Genomic DNA, 25,307 nt, shown 5'->3' with positions numbered 1-25,307 from the left:
AGAATTGCTTGAACCCGGGAGGCGGATGTTGCGGTGAGCCGACATCACGCCATTGCACTCCAGCATGGGCGACAAGAGCAAAACTTCATCTCCAAAAAAAAAAAAAAAAAGAAAGCAATTTGACAATCATTAAAAAATTTTAAATGCACACACTCTTAGAACTTTCTACTCTGCTTCTCTCCCATCTGGACAGAGGTGTTTGATTATACAAGGATTGCCATTACAGCATTGTTTGGATTTGTAAAATACTGGGACCAACATCAATATGCTCCAACAGGGGATAAGATAATAAAAATATTATGCAGGTGTACAATGAAATGCTATGGAGTTTCCAAAAACAAAAGCAAAGAATAAGGAGGAGGAGGAGGAAGAAGAAGAGGAAGAGGAAGTGGAGGAGGAAGAAGAAAAGAAGAAAGGAGAAAAACAAAAGAGAAGAAGAAAAAGAAGGAGGAGGAGGAGGAGGAGGAGGAGAAGAAGTAATAATCTACTAATAGGGAAAGCTGTCTGAGATTTATTTACTCATTAATTTATTGAACAAATGTTTGTTGAGTCTCAACTATGTGCCAGTCTTTTAGATTCCAGGACACTGTGTGGAACAAAACAGACAAGGTTGCTGGGGTCATGGAATTACTTTCTAGAGGAAAAGATGGATGATAAGCAAACTAAGCAATAAATACATGGTATGAAACATGCCATAAAGTGAAATGAATCAGAATATGGAAGATGAAGAGTGATGGTTATTACTTTATATTGGGTCATCAGAGTGGAATCTCTCTGATGAGGTAGCCAAACAGCTGCTGCAGTGTAGAGTCTCAAGTGTGCATGTCACTGGGCATTTATCTCAGAGAAATAAAAATGTTTGTTCACCTAAGAATCTGCACAAAACATTGTTCATAATAGCCAAGCCTAGAAAGAATTCAAATGTCCTCGAACGGTGAAGAGTTAAACAGTGGCACATCCATATTGTGAAATGCTACCCAGCGATAAAAATGAATGAACTACTGAGATAGGCAACAACTTGGATAGATCTCAAGGGAATTATGCTGAGTAAGAAGAGTCAATCTCAGAAGGTTATGATTTGTACGATTCCATTAATAACATTTATTTACTTATATTTATTTATTTATTTATTGAGACAGTTTTACTGTGTTGCTCAGGCTGGAGTGCAGCAGGACAATCTCGACTCACTGCAGCCTCTGCCTCCCAGGTTCAAGTGATTCTCCTGTGTCAGCCTCCCGAGTAGCTAGGATTAAGGCATGCACCACCATGCCCAGCTAATTTTTTTTTGGTATTTTTAGTAAATACAGGTTTTCACCATGTTGGCCAGGCTAGTGTCCAACTCTTGACCTCAAATGATCCACCTGCTTCCCAAAGTGCTGGGATTACAGGAGTGAGCCACTGTGGCCAGCCCATAACATTCTTGAAATGACAAAATTATAGAGATAGAGAACAGATGAGTAGTTGCTAGGCATTAGGGAAAGAGAAGGGAAGGAGGTGTCTGTGGCTATAAAAGGGTACCCTGAGGGATCCTTGTGATGAAACAGTTTTGTATCTTGACTGTAATGTTTGTTGTTCCTATGTGATATTTACACATGCAATAAAATTGCATAGAACTAAACACACACGAACACATGAGTGTATGTAAAAATGGTGAAATCTGAGTAAGATTGGTGGATTTTATCAATAATAATTTCCTGGTGTGATATTGTACTACATTTATGCAAGATGTTACCATTGGGAGAAACTGAGTGATGAGTATGCTGGATCTTTATTTTTATTTTATTTTATTTTTTTGAAGACAGAGTCTTGCTCTGTCGCTCAGGCTGGAGTGCAGTGGCGTGATCTTGGCTCACTGTAACCTCCACCTCCTGGGTTCAAGCAATTCTCATGCCTCAGCCTCCCAAGTAGCTGGGATTACAGGCTTTGTGCCACCATGTCCAGCTAATTTTTGTATTTTTAGTAGAGATGGGGTTTTGCCATGTTGGTCAGGCTGATCTTGAACTCCTCGCCTCAAGCAATCTTCCCGCCTCTGCCTCCCAAAGTGCAAGGATTACAGGAGCGAGCCACTGTCCCCAGCCACTGGATCTTAATTATATCCTATAACTGTATGTGAATCTACAATTATGTCAAAATAAATTTTTAAAAAATTCTGCAATCACAACATCAACGACTTGTCTTTCCCAGCCAGCAAAGCCCTATGTTTTGCTCTTATTGATTGGATTAATCCCTGTGGATAGAGAAATTCATGTGCCAACTGGCTTAAGTTTGGTTATACTACCTATTCCTGAACCAATTACTATGGCAAGGGAACTGAGATAATGCTCACTAGTCTATGCATCAAGACCCACTGAAAAATGTAATTGTCATTAGTCGTTTAAATATCATTTATTTTTGAACTGGTTGTGTGCTTCCCAACATTTAGCTATATTCTATTTCCTGGGGATAAAATCTTTGAAGACAGTGGGAGGGAAAGCTAATCTGACCCATTCTTTCAAACAGCAAGGGATTGAGGATTTCCTTGATTTTGACACAGGCATTTGAATATGAGCAGACTATACCTGGTAAACACACTAGACAAGATTCCTGCCCTTATGGAGCTGACAGGCCACTGGGGGCTGGATGGAGGCAGGGATGGTAGCTGTCTCCAAGATAGTCACTATCTTAGAGACATCTCATATGCACATGACATTGGATCACCAAGATATGTAAGTTGGGTATCATGGCACATGCTTGTAGTTCCAGCTACTTGGGATGCTAAGGTAGGAGGATTGCCTGAGCCCAGGAGTTGGAGGCTGCAGTGAGCTATGATCACACCACTGCACTCCAGCCTGGGGGACACAGTGAGATCTTCATCTAAAAAAAAAAAAACGCCGGGCGTGGTGGCTCACACCTGCAATCCCAGCAATTTGGGAGGCCGAGGCGGGCAGATCACCTGAGGTCAGGAGTTCAAGACTAGCCTAACCAACATGGAGAAACCACGTCTCTACTAAAAATACAAAATTAACTGGGTGTGGTGGCACATGCCTGTAATCCCAGTTATTTGGGAGGCTGAGGCAGGTGTATCACTTGGGGCTAGGAGTTCAAGACTAGCTTGGCCAACATGGCAAAAGTCTGTCTCTACTAAAAATACAAATATTAGCCGGGTGTGGTGGCAGGTACCTGTAATCCCAGCTACTCAGGAGGCTGAGACAGGAGAATCGCTTGAACCCAGGAGGCGGAGGTTGCAGCAAGCCAAGATTGTGCCACTGCACTCCAGCCTGGGCAACAGAGCAAAACTCTGAAGAAAAAAAAAAAATTCTCTTCAAATATAGTCACATTGGGGGTTAAAATTCCAAAACATGAGTTGGGAGCTGTGTGTATGTGGTGGGCAGAGTGGACAGAACTTGGTCCATAATGATGTCCAACTACTCTACTATGCAACTCCATAAAAGGGGAGTGGGCTCACTGAGGCCATCCTTCCAGCCATTCCCTGACAAAAGCATGAGGATTGTCAATAAAGAGCAGCCCAATTGCCAAATGGACATATTCTGAGTCGCCAGTCAGTGCCAGGTGTAACAGAAAAATCATCCCAGTGAGCCCTACCTGTTGGGCAGTTTGTTATACAGTATGAAATAATCAGAACAAGGACTGGTATTCAGTTATTAATCATATCAATATGTGGTTACTAATTGTGACAAGTGCTATGAAGGACGAGACAGGATGCTATGAAAAAGAATAACACAGTGGGTGGGAATGGCATCCCTAACTAGTTGCAAGGGAGAAATAATTGAAGGACCTAGAGATGTTGGGCCTGAGGAAGATTTCAATGCTTTTGTGAGCTCTGGAACCATTTCTCTTCCCTTTTTGAGCTAAACTCCTTGAATAAGCAGGTGCCTCCGCTTTCCTTCCACGTGACCACTCCCTCCAGATCAGCCTCTCATAAAACTTTTCCCATCTTCCTAGGTCACAGCAATTTTTCCCTTTTTAACATTGTATTAGGCTGTGCCTGCACTGCTATAAAGAAATACCTGAGGGCCAGGTGTGGTGGCTCACGCCTGTAATGCCAGCACTTTGGGAGGCTGAGGTGGGCGGATCACTTGAGGTCAGGAGTTTGAGACCAGCCTGGCCAACATAGTGAAACGCGTCTCTACTAAAAATATAAAAAGTTAGCTGTGTGTGGTGGCACATGCCTGTAATCCCAGCTACTTGGGAAGCTAAGGCAGGAGAATCGCTGGAACTTGGGAGGCGGAGGTTGCAGTGAGCCGAGATTGTGTCACTGTACTCCATCCAGCCTTGGCAACACAGAGAGAGACTCCGTCTCAAAACAAAACAAAACAAAACAAAACAAAAAAAGAGAGACACCTGAGACTGCGTAATTTTAAGAAAAGAGTGTTAATTGGTTCATGATTCTGCAGGTTATACAGGAAGCATAGTGGCAGCTGCTTCTGCAGAGGCCTTGGGAAACTTCTGGTTTTTTTTGTTTTTTTTTTTTTTTTTGAGACGGGGTTTCGCTCTTGTTGCGCAGGCTGGAGTGCAATGGCGCTGTCCTGGCTCACACCACACCTGGCTAATTTTGTGTTTTTTTAGTAGAGACGGGTTTCACCATGTTGATCAGGCTGGTCTCGAACTCCTGACCTCAAGTGATCCACCTGCCTCGGCCTCCCAAAGTGCTGGGATTACAAGCTTGAGCCACTGCGCCTGGCCTAGGAAACTTCTAATCATGGAGGAAGACAAAGAGGGAGCAGGTACGTCGCCTGGCTAGAATGGAGGAAGGAGGCCCCACCAGACCCCACCTCCAATATTGGGGATTACATCTCAATATGAGACAGATATCCAATTTGAGTGGGGACAAATATCCAAACTATATCAAACATTTTTAGAGTTTATGCTGTAGAGCATTTAATTGACATAAATTATAAACTGTCTCATATTGTTGATTTATTGAAGTAAAATATACATAAAGTGCACAAGCCTTCAGTGTATAAGCTAATGAATTGTTACATGTGTGTAGCCACCATCCAGATCAAGAGGAAGAATATTTTCAGCATCCAGGAAGGCTCTCTCGTGCCTCTTTCCTTCAGTATCCACTCCCAGAGGTTACTTAGAAAAAAATCACTGTTCCAAATTTCTAGAAGGATTGATTAATTCTGCCTGTTCTTGAACTTCATATAAATAGATTCGTATCATAAGCACGTACTGGGTTGTTTTAAGTTGTTGTCTGTTGTTAATAAAGCTGCCCTGAACGTTCTGGTGGTATATGTCTGTTCATGGACAAATGCCCTCATTTCTAGGATTGGAATTGCTAGTAGGCATACGTTTAGTTTTTTAGATAATGCCAAAGAACGTTCCATAGTGAATGTGCTAATTAACACTTCTAGCAGCAATGCATGAGAATTCTAGTTGCTGCACATATTACACCAACACTTGGTACAGCATATGTGTTTTAAAATATTTTAACTGTTCAGGTGGATTTGTAGTGGTATCTCATTGTAGTTTTAATTTAAATTTTATATTTCCCTGGTAATCAATGATACTGAGCACATTTTCAAATTTTCTTTTGCTGGAGTGCAGTTATGCAATCATTACCCAGTGCAGCCTCAACTTCCCAGGCTCACATGATCCTCCCACCTCAGCCTCCTGAATAGCTCGGACTACAGGCACACACCACCATGCCTGGCTAATTTTTTTTTTTTTTCTAGAGATGGTGGGGTGGGGGTGATCTCACTATGTTGCCCAGGCTGGTCTGTAACTCCTGTGCTCAAGTAATCCTCCCACCTCCTGAAGTGCTGGTGGCATTACAGCATGAGCCATCATCCCTGGCCTCATATGTTCACTGACTATTTGAATGAGTCTAGTGAAGTTCCTGATCAAGTCTTTCGTCATTAAAAAAAAACTATTTGTCTTTTTCTTGTTGATTTACAATAGTGCTTTGCATCTTTAGGATGAGTCCTTTCTCGGGTATGTATTTTGCAAATGTTTCCTGCAATTTGTGGCTTCCATTTTTCATTTTTTTTTCTTTTTTCTTTTCTTTTCTTTTTTTTTTTTTTTTGAGACAGAGTCTCGCTCTGTTGCCAGGCTAGAGTACAGTGGCACAATCTCAGCTCACTGCTACCTCTGCCTCCTGGGTTCAAGCGATTCTCCTGCCTCAGCCTCCTGAGTAGCTGGGACTACAGGTGTGCACCACCACACTCAGCTAATTTTTGTATTTTTAGTAGAGACAGGGTTTCACTATGTTGGCCACGATGGTCTCGATCTCTTGACCTTGTGATCCGCCTGCCTTGGCCTCCCAAAATGCTGGGATTACAGGCGTGAGCCACTGCACCCAGCCTCCATTTTTTATTTTCTTAATGCTGTTTTTGGTGAATAGAAGTTTCTAGTTTTGATGAATTTTATTAATTGACTTTATTGATTTATTTTTAAAATTTTTACATTTATTTATTTATTTATTTAATAGATATGGGGTCTCGCTGTGTTGCCCAGGCCAGAGTGCAGAGGCTGTTCACAGGTGCTATCATTGTGCACTATGACCTCAATTTCCTGGGCCCAAGTGATCCTCCCACCTCAAGCCTCCTGAGTAGCTGGAACTACAGGTGGGTGCCTGGCTAACCATTTTTTTTCATTTTGGCTACTCCTTCCTGATTTTGAAATCTTTGTGTACCTTACGTTCATTAACATATTCTCTTTCTAGAAGCTGTACTTTCCCTGTCATACTTAGGTGTATGGTCCATTATTAATTCATTTTTGATTTTGGTGTGAGGCAAAGGTCCAGATTTAATTTTTTTCCCCAATTGGTCCAGCACCTTTTATTGAAAAGTTATATCATAAATTTGTAAGTGCATTTATGTTTGTTCACCTCATTTTAACCACTACGTCCAAAAAGGAGAAAATAGGTGCACTAATGGAAAACCAATTCACCAGTTTTACTTGGTTTTTTTTTTGGACAGAGTGTCCCTCTGTCGCCCAAGCTGGAGTGCAAATGGCATGATCTCGGCTTACTGCAACCTCCTGCCTCCTGGGTTCAAGCAATTTCCCTGCCTCAGCCTCCCGAGTAGCTGGGACTACAGGTGTGCACCACCGTGCCTGGCTATTTTTTTGTATTTTTAGTACAGATGGGGTTTCACCGTGTTGGCCAGGGTGTTCTCAAACTCCTGATCTCAAGTGATACGCCCGCCTCAGCCTCCCAAAGTGCTGGGATTACAGGTGTGAGCCACCATGCCTGGCCTACTTGTTCTTTTTAACTAATTATAAAATTTATAACAACTCATATGTTGAAGTGATTTTAACAGCTTTAAAAGATTTCTGTGGCATTGTCATTGACCTGTTTTTACTTTGTCTCAGTGATAGCTTTGTAGGGAAGATTAATTTTTCCTGAGCCCAGCAGAGAGAGGTGAGACTGATGGACATAAAAATAATATACTCAAGAAAATGTATTAATCAATAATGTATTTTATTATTAGAATACATCCATAAGAATCCTTTATATTTATGCATATGCTCTTCATGAATCTCTTCTTGTGGATATATTTATTTACTTATACATTTGTTAATTCAACGTATATTTATTGAATAAATTTTTGAATATGGTAATATACATTCATATTTATTATCATTATTATTATTATGAGACAGAGTTTCATTCTGTTGCCCAGGGTGGAGTGCAATGGCACCATCTCAGCTCACTGCAACCTCTGCCTCACAGGTTCAAGGGATAAGTAGCTGGGAATACAGGGGCCTGCCACCACGCCCATCTATTTTTTGTATTTTTAGTAGAGATGGGGTTTCACTATTTTGGCCAGGCTGGTCTCGAACTCCTGACCTCAGGCAATCCGCCCGCCTTGGCCTTCCAAAGTGCTGGGATTTGGGGCGTGAGCCACCCCACCTGGCCTCATATGTATAATTTTTGGTTGAATTAATATTTATAGTTTTCATCATTATGACTTTGTAATATTTTTCACAGCTGAGCTACATGGTATACCATAATTACCTTCTTTGACAACCTTTTGTTCTTCCTGGGATTAATAATTGCCTCCTGTTCTTTGCTTACTTTTCTAAATATTTATTCCTAATTCAATACCAGCTTTCAGAGACTATTTTCTGGTCAAATGCATGAGGCAATATGTCAGTTCCATTTTCCCCCCTTGGAAACAACCGTCGTTTAGCCCTCTTTCTTCTATTCCACCATAGACTGATTGCCTTCTAGGCTGGTAGCTCAGCAAGTGCCCTGGAATTTTTTCCTTTACCTTTCTCCTTTGTTAGATCCCTAGTCACTGGATTTCATATTTCCGTTGTCTTAGTTTAGTTCCCTGTTTAGTGGACAATTCTCCAGAAGCTTTCTGAGAAAGGATACATGGGAGATAATGTCCTGAAAATGTCCATTCACATTTGATTGGTAATTTGGCTGGGTTCAGAAATCTAGTTGTGGACACTATTTTCCTTTATTGAAATGATTTAGAACGCATTGCCTCATTGTCTTTCAGCTTTTGGTGTTGGTGTTGCTGTGGAGGAAAAAAGATGTCATTCTAATTCATAATCCTTTCTATGCAATCTTTTTGGTTTGTTTTCTTTCTGGAAACATTTAGGATCTTCACTTTATTCCTCTGACATTTCGCGATGACAAGCTTTCTTGTGGGGGTTTGCCACATGCTGTGCAGGGTAGTTGGTGGGCCTTTTAAATCTGGAGATTTAAGGTCTTTGGTTCTGAAAAATAATCTTATATTACATCTTTTTTTTTTTTTTTTTTTTTTTTTTTTTTTTTTTGAGACGGAGTCTCGCTCTGCCGCCCAGGCTGGAGTGCAGTGGCCTGATCTCAGCTCACTGCAAGCTCCGCCTCCCGGGTTCACGCCATTCTCCTGCCTCAGCCTCCCGAGTAGCTGGGACTACAGGCGCCCGCCACCGCGCCCGGCTAGTTTTTTGTATTTTTTAGTAGAGACGGGGTTTCACCGTGTTAGCCAGGATGGTCTCGATCTCCTGACCTCGTGATCCGCCCATCTCGGCCTCCCAAAGTGCTGGGATTACAGGCTTGAGCCACCGCGCCCGGCCTATATTACATCTTTATCTCCTTATTCTACTTTCTCCTTCTCTTTTCCCAGAATCCCTGTTAACTTGTTGGCGTATCTTCTATTACACACCCTTCTGTTTTCTTATCAATTCTCTGCCATTTTCCATCATTCACCCCAAACTTTCCAGATTTCTACAACCTTATTTAAAAATTTTAGGCCGGGCGCAGTGGCTCACGACTGTAATTCTAGCACTTTGGGAGGCTGAGGCGGGCGGATCACCTGAGGTCGGGAGTTCGAGACCAGCCTGACCAAAATGGAGAAACCCCGTCTTAACTAAAAACATAAAACTAGCCGGGCGTGGTGGCGCATGCCTGTAATCCCAGGTACTCCGGAGGCAGGAGAACCGGTTGAACCTGGGAGGCGGAGGTTGCTGTGAGCCGAGATTGCGCCACTGCACTCCAGTCTGGGCAATAAGAGCCAAACTCCGTCTCAAGAATTAAAAAAAAAAAAAAAAAAAGAAAATTTTAAAACTCTGGCCATTATAATATTATTAATAATATTAAGAGCTTCCCCCTCCTTTTTGTTTCATGAGTGCAGCGTATCTTCTCTTACTTTCCCAAGGATTAATTGTAATTTTTTTAAAAATCCAGGTTCCGGCCGGCGCGGTGGCTCACGCCTGTTATCCCAGCACTTTGGGAGGCCGAGGCGGGTGGATCACGAGGTCAGAAGATCGAGACCATCCTGGCTAACATGGTGAAACCCCGTCTCTACTAAAAATACCAAAAAATTAGCTGGGTGTGGTGGCGGACGCCTGTAGTCCCAGCTACTTCTGAGGCTGAGGCAGGAGAATGGCGTGAACCCTGGAGGCGGAGCTTGCAGTGAGCTGAGATCGCGGCACTGCACTCCAGGCTGGGCAACAGAGCGAAAGTCTGTCTCAAAAACAGAAACAAAAACAAACAAACAAAAATCCAGGTTCCTCCACTGTATTTGTTTCCTCTTAGGTTCTTCCTGCCCCCTTCTGTTGGTAATCATCCTTGTCTTATTGTAGAAATGTTTTCACAACCATCTGATTATCCTTGGTTGTCGTACATATTTTAAGTAAGGCACAAAACACCTGATTCTGGAAGCTCTGTGGACCTGGGCCAAGCCTGTAGACTGGGGAGTCTTTGGGGATTCTATGGAGACCCAGCCATTTCTTTGGGAGACCCTGAAATACCAGTGTTTGTCCTTGGTTTAATTTTTATTTTTTCCTCGTAAACTGACTTGGATATCTCATCTGTCTTTCTTTATGTCTGGAAAACTTTATCTCAGTTTCCCTTGACATACTCCTTCAACCTCCTGGGAGAGGTAGTGGGAGGGGAGATGAGCCTGTTTGACTAGTTCTGGGAATGTGGTGAGGGAAGAGATCTGGGGATTTCGGCTCTGTGCTGACATTTCCTTCATGCTAATCTGGTTTTGCACCCCTGCACTTCACCCTCTTTCAACTCCTGACCAAGTTAACTCTCGTTACTCACATCGGCAGTCATTCTTCATGTTCAAGACCCCATTCATCCCCCAGTCTCCACTAACTCTCCTGCTTCACTTCCGGTCTGCATTGGCTTGCTCATTTCTTCCCTGCTGAGCTCTTTGGTTTGCTAAGCAGCATCTCCGGAACAGCCCCCGTGCTATATGTTGTTTCTTGTGCTGGATGTGAGTTTTTTCTTGTCATGCTATGTGTTCTTTCTCGTTCAGGGGAGAGTCGCGGCTGGGTTGTTAGGATGCTCGCACCCCGTACCCGGGACGTGCAGGGAAGTGTAGAAGGGGGCGAGGGGCGAGAAACGCTGGATTCTAGCCTGAATTGGGAGGAGAGCCTCGCGAGTTGAGTTACGGTTCCTGATTCCATTTAGATAGAACGTTTTGTTAACTTGTAGGAATTTAGGAATTTCCTTTTCCATTTCTTTCATTAAACCGCGAACGTAGTAATGACTTACACTGGTTGCACATTCATTACAATTGAAGATTATATTGATTTGCGAGCGCAAGCGTCCCAGGTGTCAGGATGGCCGAGTGGTCTAAGGCGCCAGACTCAAGCTTGGCTTCCTCGTGTTGAGGATTCTGGTCTCCAATGGAGGCGTGGGTTCGAATCCCACTTCTGACACATGTATTTTATTCTCCTTCCACTCTGCTTTCTCAGCCATTTCTGTGTTTTCATTCTCTCTACTTTTTCTATCCTAACTAAAATTATACACTTTCAATGAGGTCTATCCCCTTCCTTTTCGGTCTTGTTCGCTGTTTAATAGTGAATCACGTTTTGCTCTGCTTTGGTCAGTTCGTTAAAAGGCGCATTCATTTACTACATGAGCACTCACCCAGAGGCGTCCTGGGAGGAAACCAGACTAGGTGGGAGTAGAAAGACATGTATGCAGACTCCACTATTACATACTGGCCCTGAGCTCATAGGTTATTGGGACTGCAGATTACATGTTTTTCCTCATGGCCAGACACCATCAAAAATCTAAGTGATGAAACTGAAATTGAAAGCAGCAAGGTTCACGCTCAAGTTACCGGAAGCAGGGCAAAAATAGAGAAATATGAAAGGTTCCACCGAGATTTGAACTCGGATCGCTGGATTCAGAGTCCAGAGTGCTAACCATTACACCATGGAACCCTCCTTAGCGAAAGCCGAATACTCGATCCACCTGGGATCTCTCTTTTCTTCTACTTACTAATTGATTTAAAGTAATTTGGCAGCGGCAGTTTTTTGTTTTGGAGTGCCAAACACAGGGATGGGAGAGGGAGGGCTCACATACTGTTTCCACTGCGCCTTTCTCCCAGGTTTCTTTCCATCCTTCGGGGCAGCGCAGTATACTGATCTGGGAATATGGTTATTCCTGGAGATTTTTCTTCCGTTTCCAGCCCACGAAAAGATAAATTGAATTTTAGTCTCACGGTTTGAAAGGCAGAAAAGAGAGAAAAGAAAAATATACTATCTACTTTCTACAGTCTCATTTATTCATCGTACGATACCTACAGATGCCTCTAGAACAACCTCCGAGTATCTTGGCACTGCCCCTCAGTTGTAACCATGGGCTTGAATTTTTAAAATCTGTCTCCTGCATTCCTGCAAAATGCCTTAAGTGCAGGACTGAGTCTCACTCCTCTTTGATAGCCCACGGTCTGCTACTTTGTAGAAGCTCAATCAATGTTTGTTGCATGAATGCATAAATGAAAGAATGAGTGAATGAATGAACGAATGAATGAATACTCAGTGGGACAGCCCAACTTAGACTTTTGGGAGACTTTAGACTTCTTTTTTTGCCTTCATTCGCTAGGCTAAATTTTACAAGTTCAAAAGGGAACTCCTCCTCCTCCTCCTATCTTCCTCCTATCTTCTTTCGCCTTTCCAGGTCCCGGCTCCCAGGTGGACATCTTAGCGTCCAGATGGCCCCACAAATAGGTGTCCTTTAGTATGGATGACCAAACGAAGATGTAATAGTGCTGGACGTAGTCATTTATTTTTTCAAATCTTAACTTTATTAAGATAACATGGTTCTTTACCTAGTAACTGTAAGAACAACATAAAACAGACCACATACAGGTATAAATTACTACTTTAGTCAATCTTAATATTAATTATTGGTCAATTATGCTTTTTTTTTTTTTTCCTTGAGATGGAGTCTCGCTCTTTCGTCCAGGCTGGAGTGCAGTGGCGCAACTTCGGCTCACTGCAAGCTCCACCTCCCGGGTTCACGCCATTCTCCTGGCTCAGCCTCCCGAGTTGCTGGGACTACAGGCGTCCGCCACCACGTCCGGCTAATTTTTTGTATTGTTAGTAGAGACGGGGTTTCACCATGTTAGCCGGGATGGTCTCGATCTCCTGACCTCGTGATCCGCCCGTCTCAGCCTCCCAAAGTGCTGGGATTACAGGCGCGAGCCATCGCGCCCGGCCTAGGTCAATTATGCTTAATGTGCCTCTCTAGTCTCTCAAGACTGAATTGCTAAGAAACCCTGGAATCATTTGCTGGTATTCATCCTTTCATTGTATCTCCAACCAAGCAAGGTGCCTGTTACAAAATATCTGCTCAATTAGTATGTATTGGATACATCTTTTGGAAGGTGAGGAAGGAAGCAGTGAAATTAAAAGACTTCTGGCTAGACGACTGTAAAGTGCTCCTAAGCATCTACCCACCTCCCTGCACACACAAACTCTCCATTCTATTTCCTCGAGTCTCCTAGCCTTAAAAGATGGTCTAAACTGCTCCAGATCCGGGTAAATAACGGATCAAGTCCTTCTTCCCTAAAACAGGTGTCATTCTTTTTATTCTATGAGCCTGCACCTTATTTCTTAAAAAAAAAAAAAAAGAAAAAGAAAAGAAAAGAAAGAAAGAAAAAGTAAAAAGGAAAAAGAAAATAAAAAATGGTTACTGTTTAAGATAATATCAGAATCTCAAAAGCTAACTCTTCAACTGTGTTCAACTAAGGACCTTAAACTGCTCTCTGAGGATAGGTGAAGGGGGAAAGGCTGTAGGTGTCTGGTGACTGTTTCGTTTGTTGGTTCGTTTGTTTTTTCAGCCTTAGCACATTTATCCTTGGAGAAGACAATGGAAAATAGGGCAGATGAGCGTGCGTGGCTTATTTATTCTTGAGTCTGGAGTTAAGAAGGTTGTACTTTTTCCGTAGAATTGCCCATGGTTGGTTCACAAATCTTGCAAAGTGAATGAAAACACATGAAGGCCACTGAAGGGAATAACTAGGGTAAGAGATTTCTGAACTCCTAAATCGAGAAACAGTTGGGCACTGTTTGGGGGACTGTACATATGGGTGTTACCGGTGGCCCCTTGGGAAACAGAAGAGGAACCTACCTCACTTAGGAGGCAGTGAGAACTGCCCACACAATACTTGAAAATGGACCTCTGCTGGGTCAGAAAAGAAACTCACTCTGGCAGCGGTGGGATTCGAACCCACGCCCCCGAAGAGACTGGAGCCTTAATCCAGCGCCTTAGACCGCTCGGCCACGCTACCGCCCGCGGGCTGTGTTACCGCTTGCACTTTCACCCAAGTGACTGTCGCCCCTTTCCAGTCCTTTCATTCCCATTCCCACATCGCTATAAATCCTTCCCTCGGGCCCCTTCTTCAGCATTCCTCGCTTCTCAGCACAGCCCGAGAACCCCCGATCCCCGACACTTTGCTTCCTTTTAGCTCCCAGGTGGATCCCGGACAGGATGCTGCAGGTGGTGCAGGAAGGCAATCTTGCCCCATTCGTCATCAACACAGTGAAAAGGGGTCGAAGAGACCGAGAGCGCCAGAGGACGCCACGGGCTCCACATCCGCTTGGACTCCGGGAAGTAAGCCTCTAGACTTCAGGAATGAGCAAGTCCAACCGTTTGGTTTGAGCCTATTGCTTCCAAGAAAAGCGTGGAAAAATCCTGAGACCTCCTCCCCTCGCCCTTCGTCCATTTCAGGGGACCGAGTGTCTCCACGGAACTTCACCAGGGAGGCAAAGAGTGCACTCATTATTATTTGTCTTGTCTTCGTTTCAGAGGCTATACATCTGCGAAAGCCCTAATCACAGAGGGAACGACTGCTCGTTCCTGGCCCAGAAATGAGATGAGAAATCCAAGGCCCCGTACAGGAAGGACTTTTGCAAAGTCTGGACTCAACTGCCTTTGCAGCCCTTGAAGTCTCTTTAGGAAGGGCTGTGGGAGAACGAGGTTGGTTTAGGAGTTGGCCCCTGCCTTGTACTACGTAGTTTTGTCATCCAAAGTGTTTTAGAAGTGAATTAAATCATATTTCCACCTTATTTTGAAACACTGTAATTCGGATAACTTAAAACCTTATTAATAGTCTTCATAATCACGTTGGTAGAGCCCTTGCTTACACACGGAAGACAGTTGCCTCCTTAGCGCAGTAGGCAGCGCGTCAGTCTCATAATCTGAAGGTCCTGAGTTCGAACCTCAGAGGGGGCAACGCATCCGTTTTGCCGTTTTTCTTCCTCTTGACCCAAAATGAGTAAGACAACGAAGGAAGTTGGCAAATCCTTGTTCTTACTCCGCTTTCTCTGTAGAAAAGAGTACAATATGTCTGGTAAGGAAAAAAGAAAAAATCTAAGGAAATTGCTTTGATGGAACAGAACGGGTAATTGCTGCTTAATAGAACCATGTTCAGTTACAAAACAGTGATTTTCATTAAGAATTAAATCTCCAAAATTCTTCTCATCTCCCCTCCCGCCCTGCATACCCATTGGAGATAGAGCTGGTAGCATTTTCAAATGTTTTTCAGATATGCTTGGCATTTGTCTTTGTTTTAAAAACACCAGAGTCAAGAAACTTACCAGTTTTAGAGTGCTAAGAGAAGAAAGAGTGGGTGGAGGGTTGTACTAGGGGTGTGGAAGGTATAGAATCTAATTATCAATTACTGACTTGGTTATCTTTTACCATTCTTCTGGAATGGCTTACGACCAGGTTGCCACCAATAACATTCCATATGAAAAAAGAAAGGAAACAAAAAGCTAACAAAAAACTACCCCCTCAGTCTCATTGCATTGGACCTTTTCTCTTGCTTCCAGTCCTGTTGACTGGATCGAAGTCATCCAAACTACCAGATGCAGGAAGGGGTAAAAAGGGAAACAAGAAGTGAAGAAGACAGGCTGATATTTACAGCCAAGATGAGCCCCTAACTCAAATAGTAATGAACAAGACTGATAATGTGCTGCTCTTGAGTCCTCCTTTGTTCAAAGCTATGTTCATATTAATCCATTCCCTCTCAGCTTTAAAATCACCCTCATATACTTTGTTTTGTGACATTGGGGCTGGGCACCTGCAAATGACATTTCCCAAACTCCTTTGCCCACTGGCTTCCTCTTGTGTTCTGTCAGTAAGAGGAACCAGAAAGAGACTAGAAAGCAAGAGGAGAGAAGCAAGGGCTACTTTCTAAATTTTGTTCTTCCTGTCAGGAAAGGAAGTTGAGTCCAACAATGGCAGTTGAGTCCCATCTCTATTTGTTCTCTTCATGCATTCCGAATGTCTCACTGCCCCTTACATAAATAAGTACTAGTCCAGCTGCAGCGCATTCTCTTTAGCACTCCAGGGTGCCTTTCCTCAGTGGTCTCAACCTCTTCCTTTTCGTTCTTCCAGCCCCACAAGGTGGTAGCTACTTCCCAGTAGTTATTACCTCTGAGTTACTATGTTGTGCCTAGTTGAAATACCTAGTCTTATTCTTTTTTCTTTTTTTTTTGAGACAGAGTCTTGCTCCGTTGCCCAGGCTAGAGTGCAGTGGCATGAGCTCGGCTCACTGCAACCTCTGCCTCCCAGGTTCAAGCGATTCTCCTGCCTCAGCGTCCCAAATAGCTGGAATTACAGGCGCCCGCCGTGACCACGTCCAGCTAATTTTTGTATTTTTACCAGAGAAGAGGTTTCACCATGTTGGCCAGGCTGGTCTTGAACTCCTGACCTCGAGTGATCTGCCCTCTTCCGCCTTCCAAAGTGCTGAGATTACAGACGTGAGCCACCGCGCCAGGCCTTATTTCTTAACTAGACCTGAACCATACATAGTGGGTGCAGGGATAGCACTCCACACAACGGAAAAAGCTTCTGCTCTCATGGAGTTTACATTTTAGTGGGGAATGATAAAGAATAAACTCAACCAGATATATAAAATGTGAGGTAGTGATACATGCCATGAAGAAAAAGAGCAAGAGAATGGAGAACAAAGGGGAGGAGACTGCTTTATAATAAAGGGTGACCAAGGAGGCCTTCCTGATAAGGAGGCATCTGAACAGAGACTTGAAGGAAGTGAGTGAGTGAGTGAGCTGTGAGGCTATCAGGGAAAAGAGAATTTCAGGCCGAGGGAACAGTAATTACAAAAGGCTTGGCGGGAATGCCATTGGCATGTTCAAGGAACGATGGAGGAGAATAGTGCAGCTGAAGATCAGTAAACAAGGGAGAACTTGATAGGAGATGAGGGGGTTAGATACACATAGACCCTACATGATGCACATAGATCATGTAGGGTCTAAGAGGTCACGATCATGTTCAGAGAGGGAATACACTGCATAGGGCAGAGAAAAGATAACAGTGAATTAAGTTGTGGAGGTCAGCCAGACCTTGAGAATATTCTGATTCAGTGAGTCTGAGATAGAATCTGTGAAACTCCTTTTTTTTTTTTTTTTTTTTTTTCAGATGGAGTTCACTCTTGTTGCCCAGGCTGGAGTGCAATGGCACCATCTTGGCTCACTGCAACCTCCACCTCGTGGTTCAAGTGATTTTCCTGCCTCAGCCTCCCGAGTAGCTGGGATTACAGGCATGCGCCACCAAGCCCAGCTAATTTTGTATTTTTAGTAGAGATGGGGTTTCTCCATGTTGGTCAAGCTGGTCTCGATCTCCAGACCTCAGATGATCCGCGCACCTGGGCCTCTCAAAGTGCTGGGATTACAGGTGTGAGCCACCGCAACCGGCCTGAATCTGGGTTTTTAACAGTGACTCCAGGAGATTTGAATGCCATCAGTGTGGCAACATTTTGGAAGCCCCCGTCAAGGACTTACTCAGCCTGTATTCATTTATCCCATGTTGACTGTCTCTGGAGAGATCACTTCCTCCCAAAATTCTCCTCGTTATTATTTGGTCATCCAGGCCTTGCTTACTGGTTAAAACTAGCAGCAGTTGCCTCAGGTTTTCACAAGGCTCATCAAGAGCAGAATAAATGCTCTATGCTTCCCAGAGAACTCTCAAAAGCTACAAGGTGCCGTTTCCTATTCCGGTTTATTTCTATTTTTTCTTTTTTTGTAGAGGACTACGTGCTCACAAACAGGGTGTTCCCGATAAGTCCTGCTCTTGCAAACGAAGCAGGGTGTCCCCAATAAGTCCTGCTCTTGCAAACGAAGCAGGGCGTTGGGGGCTTGTTTATGTGTAAACATGTTGAAAATCCAGAAAGTCAGGGAAAGGTCAGAAAAACAACAATGTGTCTTGTGACTTGGCAACATTCCACAAATGACTGTATAAAATAAAGCAGAGCGGGCCATTCGAGGCGGCCGCCATGTTTGTCTTGTCTTGTGTGTTCATTCCTTTGTTTAGGAAACACGCGGACCCCAACATTTTTTTTTTTTTTTTTGAGACGGAGTCTCGCTCTGTCGCCCTGGCTGGAGTGCAGTGGCCGGATCTCGGCTCACTGCAAGCTCCGCCTCCCGGGTTCACGCCATTCTCCTGCCTCAGCCTCCCGAGTAGCTGGGACTACAGGCGCCCGCCACCTCGCCCGGCTAGTTTTTTGTACTTTTTAGTAGAGACGGGGTTTCACCGTGTTAGCCAGGATGGTCTCGATCTCCTGACCTCGTGATCCGCCCGTCTCGGCCTCCCAAAGTGCTGGGATTACAGGCGTGAGCCACCGCGCCCGGTCTCTCTCTCTCTCTTTTTTTTTTTTTTTTTTTTTTTTGAGATGAAGTCTTGCTCTGTCACCCAGGCTGGAGTGCAGTGGTGTGATGTCGGCTCACTGCAGCCTCTGCCTCCCAGGTTCAAGTGATTCTCTTGCCTCAGCCTCCTGAAGTAGCTGGGACTACAGTCATGTACCACCACACTTGGCTAATTTTTGTATTTTTAGTAGAGACGGACGGAGTTTCATCATGTTGGCCAGGCTGGTCTGGAACTCCTGACTGCAAGTGATTCGCCCACCTCTGCCTCCCAAAATGTTGGGATTACAGGTGGGAGCCACTGGCCTTGCCCTGTTTTGCTTTATTATTGCCTTTCCCTGTAAAGAGCTTCTTTTGGTAAATAAGCAGCTGAGACATCTTGACACCTCCTGCCCTCCAGGTTCCCAGGGGCAGTCTGGGCCCAAATTTTCTTTCTTCTAGCTGTTCCCCAGTTTCTCTGCACCATTCCTCCCCACTGCCACATAATCACTAAGCCATGTCTGGATGGCCTTCTTCTGCACAATGGCCTAATTTATGTTTTTGCATCATCTCTTCCTTCACTCTGACTCATTGTTTACATAAAGCCAGTGTACTCTTAAAAGTAATCTCATCATGTCGTTCCTTCCTGCTTAGAATTCCCAGTGGCTTCACATTGCTGCTAGGGTGCCGTCAGCTCTCTGTACTACTAGCCATAACCTCTGAGCCTGTGAGTCACTGGTCTGTCCCTGCCTTCCTGTCCACCTCAGCCCCCACCCTCATCAACACTCTCTTGAGCTCTCTGCACACAAGCTGCTCAGGACTTCTCTCAGGTGTCTGAAATTGCTCTGCTCTTTGATCTTCTTGGAATGCTGGAGTCACATTTTCGTCCAACTAGGCCTTTAGTTTTCAGTTGAAACATCACTTCCTGGGAGAAGTCTTCTCTAAGCTCCTGGAAGGGGTCATCTCCCTTTATAATCCATGCTCTTGAAGACAGGGGACGGAGTGTGATTTGCAGTGTGCATTATTTTGTCTCACCTTACTTTTCTTCCTCTGTGTTCTCTTTATCTTGATTTAAATCTATTAACATTTTTCACTTTATCTTATAGTATAGTTGTGTAGATAACCTTGAATCTGTTTTGCAATAGTAGCATAAATGCATGCCTGATCAGAAATGTACCACATGACAACCATTGTGCTAAACCTAGCCTTTGAGGAAGGGATTTCTGTTGTGAGATTTAAGGAAGTGAAGTGGTTGAGAGGTTAAGAAACTTGTCTAAAGTGGCACAACCAAAGTGGTTAAATACATTGTTCTAAATGATCTATTTTACAATAATAAGATTAATAATTGTGATAACACTTAATTTTCGCGGAAATGTCAGCAGGAGTTTGCTTATATTATCTCAATGAATTTGCAAAGTTAAGTCATGAGATTATGCTTGTTTTTCTCAACATTTTGTAACCTAAACTTTTATTGAGAGCATTTATCACAATGGCTGTTTAAACAGAGTGTAATTTGTCCTTTAATTGCTGCCTTTCCCTTTTAAAGTATGAACCCCCCAAGGGCTGAGGTAGTACCTCTGGACTGCAGTAAACCCAGGGCAACAGCTGAGCGCCTTGCTCGAAATAAGTTCTCAAAACCTATTTTTGTGCACTCTTTGTGCCAGGTAGTTTTTTTTTTTTTTTTTTTTTTGAGACGGAGTCTGCTCTGTCGCCCAGGCTGGAGTGCAGTGGCCGGATCTCAGCTCACTGCAAGCTCCACCTCCCGGGTTTACGCCATTCTCCTGCCTCAGCCTCCCGAGTAGCTGGGACTACAGGCGCCCGCCACCACGCCCGGCTAGTTTTTTGTATTTTTTTGAGTAGAGACGGGGTTTCACCGTGTTAGCCAGGATGGTCTCGATCTCCTGACCTCGTGATCCGCCCGTCTCGGCCTCCCAAAGTGCTGGGATTACAGGCTTGAGCCACCGCGCCCGGCCTCGTTTTTTTTTTTTTCCCGGAGTCTCACTATGTCACCAGGTTGAAGTGCAAGTGGCGTGATTTCGGTTCCTTGCAACCTTCGCCTCCCGGGTTGAAGCGATTCCCTTGCCTCAGCCTCCCGAGTAGCTGGGACTACAGGCGTGCGCCACCACGCCCGGCTAATTTTTTGTGTTTTAGTAGAGACGAGGTTTCACCATGTTGGCCAGGATTGTCTCGATCTCCTGACCTTGTGATCGCACGCCCCGGCCTCCCAAAGAGTTGGGATTACAGGCGTGAGCCACGGCGCCCGTGTGACAGGTATTCTTAAGGTCGCAGGCAAGACTGGAGAATAACCTTTGAAGACTAAAGACCAGACAAACCCGGCGATTACTCTGTAGTTATACATTACTTTTACAAGTAACTGTTTGGATTACGTCACACAAGGATGGGAGTTAATTTTTTCCATGAGCTGGGGACAAAAATAACTGTGAGCCATATTCAAAGAGGACAAAAGTATAGATGGGAATAAAGAAAAGGGTCGTGGAGAGGGTTTAGATTGGAAGATACCGAGTTTGTGCACCTTCTTACTCACTGGAATATTCATGAAGAAGCACCTCTTTAAGAAGCCCGGATAGCTCAGTCGGTAGAGCATCAGACTTTTAATCTGAGGGTCCAGGGTTCAAGTCCCTGTTCGGGCGTAGTTTGTGGTTTTTAGCACCTGATTCTCACTTCACGTTTGAAAAAGCCCAAAAGGAAAGTATCATTTCCTTTTTGGACAGATTACATATACTGCAAAATTTCACAAAACCCGTTAGAGCCCCAAATTTCAACCCACAGATAGGTAAGTAACTCTGATGCAAAATAAAAGTAGTGAGGTGAATACATGGGACCTCTACAGTGAGATAGCCCCAGATTTTCGGAAGAAAACTAGCATTTAAGGATAACCTTAGAATACGAAGTATTTAATATTTTATTATTCCTGTTACTCTGTTTACAGGTGCCAGAGTAATCTTCTGTTGTTACTTGCTTTCCAGTACAGTTTATTTTACATAGGAGGGAATATACTGATCAATTATCAAGAAAGTTATAATATGTTCATATTCTGGCTTGACATGTTTCTGGCATTTAGTTATTGTGAGTCAGCCCTGCAAGTCTGAAAAACTAGGTGAATTTAAAAATAGTTTCTGACGGGGCGCGGTGGCTTACTACGCCTGTAATCCCAGCACTTTGGGAGTCCTAGGCGGGCAGATCACCTGCGGTCAGGAGTTGGAGGCCAGCCGGATCAACATGGTGAAACAGTCTCTACTAAAAATACAAAAATTAGGCGGGCGTGGTGGCGCGCGCCTGTAATCCCAGCTACTGGGGAGGCTGAGGCAGGAGAATCGCTGGAATCCGGGAGGCAGAGGTTGCAGTGAGCCGAGATCACGCCGCTCCACTCCATCCTGGTAGACAGAGCGAGACTCAAAATAAATAATACAAATAAATAAATAAAATAAAAATAGTGTCTGATTCTGCAAAGGAGAGGAACAGACTCTGAATTGTGATGGCTCCAATAAAGATAAAGCAGTTTCTGAAGAGCTGCCTGAACAGCCAGACAACCTAGCTCTTAGGCTTCTCCCAAATCTAACAGCATTTCCTTAACTGTGGTTAGCTGCAGACTTCTGGAACCAGAGGCCTAGGGTCCAGAAGACACTGTTAAGATGTTCCCTATAAAACATTTCCTTAAGCCGACCCCAGAATGAACTGTTAAGAGAGCTGTCCTGAAATACAGACCCTTAAAGTCCAGACATTTTGGAGGAGATGCCTAATGAGAGCCCTCTCTTTTTCCAGCACAAACTGGGCCAGAGAGGTATAGCCTGCAAGATGAATTTCAGTATGTGTAATGCTGGGGTAATGATTGCAAATAATCTAAGTTTGAAATGTTGATTTTGTGCAGTAAGATAGTGACAGGAAGCATGGAAAGAAAACCATAACATTTAATATGCAAATTAAGTGATTGATTTGGGAAATACTTGTTTATCAGATACTGTACTAGGCACTGAAAATATAGAAGTGGATAAAACAAATTCAGTCTCTACCGGAATTTACAATCTAGGAGGATGGGTGGGCAACAGACAATAAAGACGTTAAAAAATAAAAGAACAAGGAAACTTTATATAGCAAAAATTATATGAAGAAAATAAAACAGCTTGAGGTGACGTGATGGGAGGTTGGTGAGAGAAGGGATAGCGTGTTAGTTTCCTAGGGCTGCCATAACAAATTGAGTATCAGGTTTTCATCTGTCTATTCATTTTTTCAATAGATTAAGTTGCACCGGTAGGAGGATACTGTCCCAAGAGGGAATTGAGATCAGAGGAACTTGGACAAAACAGTATGCCTTCTGGAAAGAGATGGTACTACAAAAACTAAAAGAGATTTACTGGAACTTGATAATCCGTCGGGACTTAGAGAGTTGAGACTTCATTTGTTTGACAACATATACGGGGCCAAGCAATTATAGAGATAATTATATAATGAACAAATACGGTTAGTTTTTTAAGTTGGGGACAAAATAATAGCTGCCCCCTCTGAGGTTCGAACTCAGGACCTTCAGATTATGAGACTGACGCGCTGCCTACTGCGCTAAGGAGGCAGACAGCAAAAAGTTTTCGTCACGTGTTTTCAACACTGATTTTTACTTCATTTAAACTTTTTAATGTCTACATTACCTTTATTTTAAATTTATAAGATAAAATATTCTTATGAAACCTCTTAAAAGCTCAACAGCTCCCAAAACTTGAATCAGATGAAGAAAGTCGCTGCTGATCCGCTGCTTTTGCCCTCTTATTCTGAGCTGATGACTCCCCACTTTTCACCTCAAGTAGAAAATTTCCTAAACGTCCTGTCCAGAAACCTGACACTTAACCTGCACGGGCGTCCATCCATTTTGTCTGGAGAGAACAGGAAACCAGCCTGTTTCCTCTCTCCCTCCATACCGGTTCTTTCCCACAGGAAAAGTGATCCAGTGTTTCCCATCGGGAAGCATTGAAGCTTTTACTATCTTAAACAACAAAACAACCTCCTTTGACAGGCGTCTCCACCTGTCGCTATCTCATACGCTCAAACTTCTTGTAAGGCTATCCTAATGTACAGCAAACTTCTTGTAAGGCCGCCTGTTTTAAGAAAATACCTCCCAACTTCTTGTAAGGCCGTCTGTTTTAAGAAAATACCTCCCCAAGTCCCATTGGCTTTTCAACCCACTGCAGTCTTCCCCGATCACGCCTCCTTCTCGGTCTTGAGGAAGTCCAAAGGGATTTGGACAAATGCAACTTCATGGTGTAAAGAATATGGCGCTCTTGGTGCAAACTCTTGGGCATCTGCTAGGATGTGAGAGCGGTCGTAATAAGCAGTGAGGGGTGAAAAGCTTATCTTCTCCACTGACTTTGTTTGCCAGGGGATTATCCGAGGTTTAGCACTCAAAGACCCACCTCCCAGGAAAACCCTACCTGGGATGTGAAAAGTCTGGGCTTTCGGTTTTTGGCGATAGGTTGGAGAGATTACACACACACAAAAAGTGACAACCCCACCCTTGTTCCCACCCCTGCCCCAGGACTGAAAGTAACACTGATTTTATTGTCAATGGATAATAGGGCTTAGGTTATCCCACTTTTGTAGTTGTGGCCGTTTATCCCCTGGCCCCTGATGGTGACAACCTTGGACCGTGCATCTCTCTGAGTGAGGCGACTTAAATGCGCGATGTTAGCGTTTGTAATCGTGAGCGTAACACTCGATCTTTGACTGTAGACTGTCGTGTCTACATAGTGCTAGTTTGTATTGAGATAGTGCTCGTTTAATTTAATTAATTAATTTATTTATTTTGAGACGGAGTTTCGTTCTTGTCGCCCAGGTTGGAGTGCAATGGCGTGATCTCGGGTCACTGCAATCGCTACCTCCAGGGTTCAAGCGATTCTCCTGCCTCAGCCTCCCGAGTAGCTGGATTACAAACCTGCACCACCACTCCCGGCTAATTTTTTGTATCTTTAGTAGAGACGGGGTTTCACCACGTTGGCCAGGCTAGTCTGGAACTCCTGACCTCAAGTGATCCGCCCGCCTCGACCTCCCAAAGTGGTGGGTTTACAGGCCTGCACCACCGCGCCCGGCCTTAGTTTAATTTTTTTTTTTTTTTTTTTTTTTTTGAGACGGAGTCTCACTCTGTCGCCCAGGCTGGAGTGTCGCCCAGGCTGGAGTGCAGTGGCGCGATCTCGGCTCACTGCAAGCTCCGCCTCCCGGGTTCACGCCATTCTCCTGCCTCAGCCTCCCGAGTAGCTGGGACTACAGGCGCCCGCCACCTCGCCTGGCTAGTTTTTTTTATTTTTATTTTTAGTAGAGACGGAGTTTGGTCTCGATCTCCTGACCTGGTGATCCGCCCGTCTCGGCCTCCCAAAGTGCTGGGATTACAGGCTTGAGCCACCGCACCCGGCCAGTTTAATTTTTAACATTGTGAATACTATGGCCAGATTTTTAGAGTTTAGATAACGAAAATGAGAACGATTATCATGCGAATGCCAGCATAACTCAGATAGCACTGAAAAAGTCTAAACAGACTGTTACTTGAATGACAGATAGAAGGACTGGATTTGGAGAATATATAATCAAAACGGAGCATACTACGCAAAATTCAAAACAGATTTGGATGTGAAAGTACACAGGGACACTGCATCTCTCCAGTCTGGGATGAGAGGCAAGAACTTGTGAACCAATCTAAAGAGTTTTTGTCTCCCAAAAGTGACGCCAACACTCTGTAGAGAATAGCATTGGGTTTGCTTACAAGCAGACCTTAAAGAAAATTAAAATTAAAAATAAATACAAGAAAATAGCATTGGGCAGAATATTAGAAAAGAACACACATTATTTTATGGCTTCCTTAATTACTCTATTTCCTGATGCAGAGGTTGCATCTCCTAGGTGAACAAGAGGAAATTCGGATACCACATATTGATCTCTTGCAGTGGAGAGCTGATTCTATCAGATGACCAGCTGAT

The 25,307-nt window shown here is 43.9% G+C and overlaps 1 long non-coding RNA gene and 6 other non-coding genes across 7 annotated transcripts; 4 read left to right on the top strand and 3 right to left on the bottom strand.

Annotated features, from left to right (window-relative positions):
- The first annotated feature begins 11,010 nt into the window (after positions 1-11,010).
- On the top strand, positions 11,011-11,115 carry TRNAL-CAA (transfer RNA leucine (anticodon CAA)). Its single transcript has 2 exons — positions 11,011-11,048; positions 11,071-11,115. It is a non-coding gene; the product is annotated as a tRNA-Leu (tRNA).
- A 438-nt stretch (positions 11,116-11,553) lies between these two features.
- On the bottom strand, positions 11,554-11,625 carry TRNAQ-CUG (transfer RNA glutamine (anticodon CUG)). Its single transcript has one exon. It is a non-coding gene; the product is annotated as a tRNA-Gln (tRNA).
- A 2,272-nt stretch (positions 11,626-13,897) lies between these two features.
- Positions 13,898-13,979, bottom strand: TRNAL-AAG (transfer RNA leucine (anticodon AAG)). The gene has a single exon. It is a non-coding gene; the product is annotated as a tRNA-Leu (tRNA).
- Positions 13,980-14,170: 191 nt separating this feature from the next.
- Positions 14,171-14,813, top strand: LOC135970445 (uncharacterized). Its single transcript, XR_010586117.1, has 2 exons — positions 14,171-14,302; positions 14,498-14,813. It is a non-coding gene; the product is annotated as an uncharacterized lncRNA (long non-coding RNA).
- Positions 14,814-14,850: 37 nt separating this feature from the next.
- On the top strand, positions 14,851-14,923 carry TRNAM-CAU (transfer RNA methionine (anticodon CAU)). The gene has a single exon. It is a non-coding gene; the product is annotated as a tRNA-Met (tRNA).
- A 5,988-nt stretch (positions 14,924-20,911) lies between these two features.
- On the top strand, positions 20,912-20,984 carry TRNAK-UUU (transfer RNA lysine (anticodon UUU)). Its single transcript has one exon. It is a non-coding gene; the product is annotated as a tRNA-Lys (tRNA).
- A 1,861-nt stretch (positions 20,985-22,845) lies between these two features.
- TRNAM-CAU (transfer RNA methionine (anticodon CAU)) lies at positions 22,846-22,918 on the bottom strand. The gene has a single exon. It is a non-coding gene; the product is annotated as a tRNA-Met (tRNA).
- Positions 22,919-25,307: the final 2,389 nt, after the last annotated feature.

This window comes from Macaca fascicularis, chromosome 4, assembly GCF_037993035.2.
Source record: "Macaca fascicularis isolate 582-1 chromosome 4, T2T-MFA8v1.1".
Classification (NCBI taxonomy): Eukaryota; Metazoa; Chordata; class Mammalia; order Primates; family Cercopithecidae; genus Macaca; species Macaca fascicularis.
This window is presented reverse-complemented; position numbering and strand designations above follow the sequence as displayed.